Here is a 6221-nt window from a genome sequence, read left to right as displayed (position 1 = left end):
TTATTATTTATTGTATGTAAACTGCTTTGTGACTCATATGAGTGAAAAGCAGCATAGAAATATAATAAATGAAAATGAAATGAATGGTGTCCATTTGCTGTTCAATTATATTCTTTCAATTTTCCCTTTATTATAAATAAAATTGAAGAAAGGAGTAGTTGGTTCTCAAAAGTGCCAATTATTAATACTTATTGAAGCTGAATGTCTTTGAGAACTGCAGTTTCTTCTTCAGGAGCAATCTAGAGATAAATAAAGTAAAAATCAACTATTGACATACGTACAAAATACAAATTTTGTAGAATATTCAATGCTTAGATTTATTAAATAGAGAAATGCTACCTTTATTTATTTATTTATTTATTTAAAATGCAGTCTTTATTTGGGATCAGTATATAGCACTCACCCTGTGGAATGCCCTCCCATCAGATGTCAGGGAGATTAAGAATCACACAACTTTTAGAAGAAATCTTAAGGCAGCCGTGTATTGGGAATTTTTTTAATGTTTGATGTTTTATTAAGGTTGTGTGTGTGTGTGTGTGTGTGTTGGAAGCCACCCAGAGTGGCTGGCACAACCCAGCCAGATTTTTTTGGGGGGGGAGTATAAAGAAAATTATTCTTACATTTATATATGTTTATATTGGTTAGAGTAGAGCCATTTAACCAATGGACTTTCATTATTTCATTTATTTCAATAGATCTACTCTGAGTATGGCTAAAACCCATTCGTTTTACACATGAAGAATAAAAAAATAAATACCTTCGGCTATTTGTCAAGAAGCATAAGAAATACTAAATATAAGAGATAATCTCCAGATTGTTAGCTTTTGGTGCAGTTTCCTATAATGGCAGAGTGGATTTATTATTATTATTATTCTTTAGAGTTTTAAAATCATATACCTCTGTTTCTTAGCTCACTTTTGGTTCATTTGAGGCTGCAGTAAGTGGGAAAAGTGATTTCCCTTTTTTGTACTGGATGGCACCAAGGGAAACTACGTACCATATGGGGATCATCCAGCTACTCTGGCATTTCAAATGGACATGGATTGGCCTGGTTGTATCTGATGATGATGCTGGGGAAAACTTTGTGCAGAAACTGACTCCTTTGTTTGCCCAGAACAAAATATGTGTTGCCTTCTTGCAAAAGGGTACAGCAAATGACCTTGCTCTTAAACATAACATTAAAAGAATTATAGTGATGGCACAAACACTTATTTTAACTCATGCCAATGTGATTATTCTTGCAATGGACTCTCTCTTATTCCATATATTAGTGTTGTCCTTAGAAGGCATTGAATTAAAGAAGAAAGTCCTAATAGGGAAGGTCTGGATCATGCCACCGCGGTGGTATTTCAGTACCTCTCCCAATGGACAATTGATTGGCAGGGACATTTTATTTGGTGCCTTTTCTTTCTCAGTCCACACAAATGTGGTGTCAGGATTCCAGGAATTTCTTCTGAACATAAAGTTTGATAAAACACTAAGGACATTCCTCTGTTTAGTCTGGCAATTTCTAATAAATCAATGTGAAAGCTGTAGAGGAGTGGAGAATCTGGAGGATCTTCATTCAAATGTTTTTGAGATGGATATGTCTGGTGAGAGCCACGGTATCTACAATGCTGTCTATGCTGTGGCACATGCTTTGCATGCTGCATATTTTTCCAGACAAAGAATAATGTTGGATAAAAGCAAAGTGGAACATGTGAATTTTCACCCATGGAAGGTAAATAAATCACTCTGAGGATGGAATTTGGCTATACATCATGGGATAATGGGCATATTTTGAATTTTGAGAATGAGTCTTGGCCACCAGTCACAAAATGATTTCCATGGGTATTATAGGACATACTTTTGGGTTCAATTGCATCCACAGGTGCAATTTTGGCTCCCTACTCCAGGGAATGTCCTTGTGTGGTTGTCTGAAGCTGCTGAGGGGTATGTGTCTATTTTTTTTCTGTTTAGCAAATTGCTGTGGGGAAATTCTCTTAAGATGTTAAGTAAAGTATTGGGGGGGGGGGTAGAATATATTTTTCTCCCTCCTCAACCCAATGAAAGATAAATGGAGAATATGGAATTTGCTAACTATTTTGTGACATTTTAGGTGCCCTTCTATCAATTTTGGATTTGCTTTTGTAGGCCAAGGTGACTACCTTACTTTTATAAATAAAATAAAACCAAATAACTGACACCAATGAATTCAAACTGAGAGGTTGTAAGTTGATAGGGAACTGAGGAAAATATTATTTCCATGTTTATGTTAACAGTAGTTTGTAGATGTCTGAATGGATGAGAGTAAGAAGATTCACTCCAGTTGATAATAATTGTTGTAGTTTCTCCCAATCAAGTTACACAACTAATTCACATTGCTATTCCCCTTTTTTGTGGAGGCAAAATGATAGAAATCTTCTGAATTTGTACTTTGGGTCCAGTTTTAGAATGCTTGTACATTGCAGAATTGAACAGGCAGAAACAATGGGTTCCATTTTATAAAATTTATTGCATTGTCTCCAAAACTAGCTCCATCCTTTCCTGGAAAACATCCACTTTAACAATGGAGCTGCCCAAGAAGTCTTGTTTGAGAACAATGAATTGAGCATTGGATATGATATCATCAGCTGGGTCACTTTCCCCAATCAGTCCTACCAAAAAGTCAGGGTTGGAAGAGTTTCATCAGGTCAAATGTTCAGCATTATCAATGATGCCATTGTGTGGAATAGAAGATTAAAGGAGGTAGGGACACGTTCCATATCTTAATAGAATGGTGCTACTCTTGGTTATCTGCATTGCTGATGTGAAACCTTCAGTCCATCATTTGTCTTGAATGATCATAGACTGGTGCACTATATCTAGATAAGTTCAGATAAGGTGTTTCTCCGCAACAGACCATGTTGAATTCTATGCAAGGCAGGTGGCAGGGAATTGTTTTGGACCCTGGCCAGTGGTGCTGGCAGTATTTGAGTCTCTGATGACCCCGGGAGACAGTCAGCACCCATGACTGACTCCTAGGGGCAGAGCTGGGGCATAGGCCTGATGGAACACTGTACTTCCTTAGTGTGTACCATGACTGTAAAAGAAGAAGCCTAGACTATGACAGCTTAAGTCCTGCTGTCATTGACTGATATTCTCTCTCTCTCTCTCTCTCTCTCTCTCACACACACACACACACACACACACACACTCCTTTGTCACAGCAAGGCTTTAATTCATAAGCCTGACTCACATATGTCACAACTCAGCCAGGGAGGAAATTGGGCAGAGTCTCCCAAACTGGTATTGTTTGAGGCATAGAGCTGGAAAACAAATGTCACACACTTAAGTTCCTGTGGGATCCAGGGAAGGTCAGTGGTTCAAATCTGTGCAACGGTGGTGACCTCAGCTTCTGCCAATCTAGTAGTTACAAAACATACCAGTGCAAGTAGATTAATAGGTACCACTGCAGTGGGAAGGTAAACAGCATTTGCGAGCACTCTGGCACTCATCATAGTGCCCTGTTGCACCAGAAGCGGTATAGTCATGCTGGCCACATGGCCCAGAAAGCTGTCTGTGGACAAACAGCGGCCCCCTCAGCCTGAAAAGTGAGATGAGCACCGCACCCCATAATCGCCTTTGACTGGACTTAACTGTCCAGAGGTCCTTTGCCTTTTTACTTTTTTACCCTTTTGATAGGGTAAAAGCTGCTTTTCGTCCAAGCTGCTTTCGTCACGTCCTGGCTTACTTCCCTTGTAAGCGCCTCCTCTCAGCCTCGAGACACAGGTTAACCCTTCACTATACCCAACACACACCTTCTTCCTTTCTCAATGAACTGCAGGGTAAATCAGTACAGGTATGCATTTCTTAATGCTTGTTTAACCTGGAGGTAGGCTGTCTGAATTGTGCATTGCTTTGTAACGATTTGTTGGGTCTCTGGACCTTAATAAAGATTGATAATGATATATTTTTATGAACAGATACCACCACGGTCTACATGTGTCAAAAGCTGCCATACTGGACACAGCAAAATAGTTCAAGAAGGAAAACCAGCCTGTTGCTATGACTGCACTCCGTGCTCAGAAAGCATGATTTCTAACAAGAAGGGTATGTAGCAATATAAAGATATGCACAGGGAAATGTGTTGCAGATTGCTGCATACTTTGTATGGAGCACAGCACAGCAACAAAAGGATTAAAAACTGCTCCTTGTACAGTGTAATCCTAATCCTGATCAGGAGGATCCCAAGAAATTCATGATTTTAAAGGATTGAGGGGTTAGAGCAGACTGCCTCAACCTTGGCTCTCCAGATGTTTTTGGCCTACAACTCCCATGATCCCTAGCTAGCAGGACCAGTGATCAGGGATGATTGGAATTGTAGTCTCAAAACATCTGGAGGGCTGAGGTTGAGGAAGCCTGGGTTAGATTCATTGCTTTCAAAATAGGCATTGTTCCATCCTGAGACTTCTCTCAATCTGGATATTATAAACAAAACTCCACAAACCTCTAGAGCAGGCATTTTACTGAAGTTCACAAGGCACACGTAGAGATATTTACTCACATTCGAGTGTATGATGTTCTTTTGCTTTGAATGAATGAAGTTAGGAAACTCTCCATGAAGTTCTTTATGGTGTTTTCTATGGAGTTTTTAATGGAGTTTTTTAAGAACAAGCGAATTTGCCTCTCTTCCTGGGCTTGCAAGAACTAAACTGAACTAGGTTGTAAAGGACAGAAGGAGGTTTTCTCTGCTCTGGGCAGAGTGAATAGAAAATAAAATACTCCTGTGCCTTCATTTTCCAGCCTACTTTGGGGAAAGGCACTACCTTTCCTTAAAGGGGCAACATTATTCCTTTTACTGATACTAATATACTGATATGCTATCACTAAATAATTGAAACGGGGGCGGGGGGGAGGGGCAGAACAGATATTTCTGGGAATAAATGGACTAACGGGAAATAAATGTGTTGAGACAATTTTGGCCAACACTAATTGCGTGCATATATTGTATATATATTATATTGCAGATGCAGCTTATTGTATCAAGTGCCCAGAAGATCACTATCCAAATGAGAACCATGACCAGTGTATCCCTAAGGTTATATCTTTCCTATCTTATCAAGAGCCCTTGGGTTTTGTTCTGGTTAGTGTTGCTCTTTCCTTTGCTCTGATCACTTGTTTTGTGTTACAAACATTCGTGAAGAATTGGAACACACCCATTGTCAAAGCCAACAACCAGAACCTCAGCTGTGTTCTGCTCATTTCCATCCTGTTGTGCTATCTTTCTTGTTTGCTCTTCATTGGCAAACCTGAGAAGGTGTCCTGCCTTCTCCGACAAATGACTTTTGGTATCATTTTCTCTGTGGCAGTTTCTTGCGTGTTGGCAAAAACAATCCTTGTGATCCTGGCCTTCTTGGCCACAAAGCCAGGCAATAGGATGAGGACATGGCTGGGCCAAAAAGTGGCTATTTCCATTGTTCTTTCCTGCTCCCTCCAACAAGTGTGTTTTTGTATTGCATGGTTGTTGACCTCTCCACCATTCCCAGATGTTGACATGTACTCACAGACTGGGAAGATCATACTGGAATGCAATGAAGGTTCCATCACCATGTTCTACTGTGTCTTGGGCTATATTGGCTTCCTGGCCCTATTCAGCTTCATTGTAGCTTTCTTAGCCAGAAGCTTGCCTGACACCTTCAATGAAGCCAAGTTTATCACCTTCAGCATGCTGGTGTTTTGCAGTGTTTGGATCTCCTTTATTCCTGGTTATCTGAGCACCAAGGGAAAACACATTGTGGCTGTGGAGCTTTTTGCCATCTTGGCCTCCAATACCGGGCTGTTGGCTTGCATCTTCTTCCCCAAGTGTTACACCATTGTTTTCAGGGCTGATCTCAACACAAAGAACCTGTTAACTGGAAAAAGGATTGGCTGATTTTGCATGTTAATATCTCCATTCATTCATCCAAATATGTAATTCCTGCAATTTGCTCACTTTTGTGGAATGTTGCTTTTAATCAGTTTTCTAGTGACACAAGTGTTAATGAAGTATTAATAAAGTAGGGCTGGTAAAATAGTTGACTTTGGGATGTCAGGTTGAATGATGGAACCACACTGGAATAAAATGAAGACTCCATCATCACGTCCTACAGTTAGGTTTCTGGTCATCTGCAGCTTCACTTTTGCTTTTCTAGCTGGGACATCACTTGACATGTTCATTCACACTGAGCCCCTCGTTTTAGGCATGCTGGCTTTTTCTAGTG

Source organism: Podarcis liolepis (assembly GCF_965112155.1).
Source record: "Podarcis liolepis genome assembly, chromosome: 13".
Lineage (NCBI taxonomy): Eukaryota > Metazoa > Chordata > Lepidosauria > Squamata > Lacertidae > Podarcis > Podarcis liolepis.
This window is presented reverse-complemented; position numbering follows the sequence as displayed.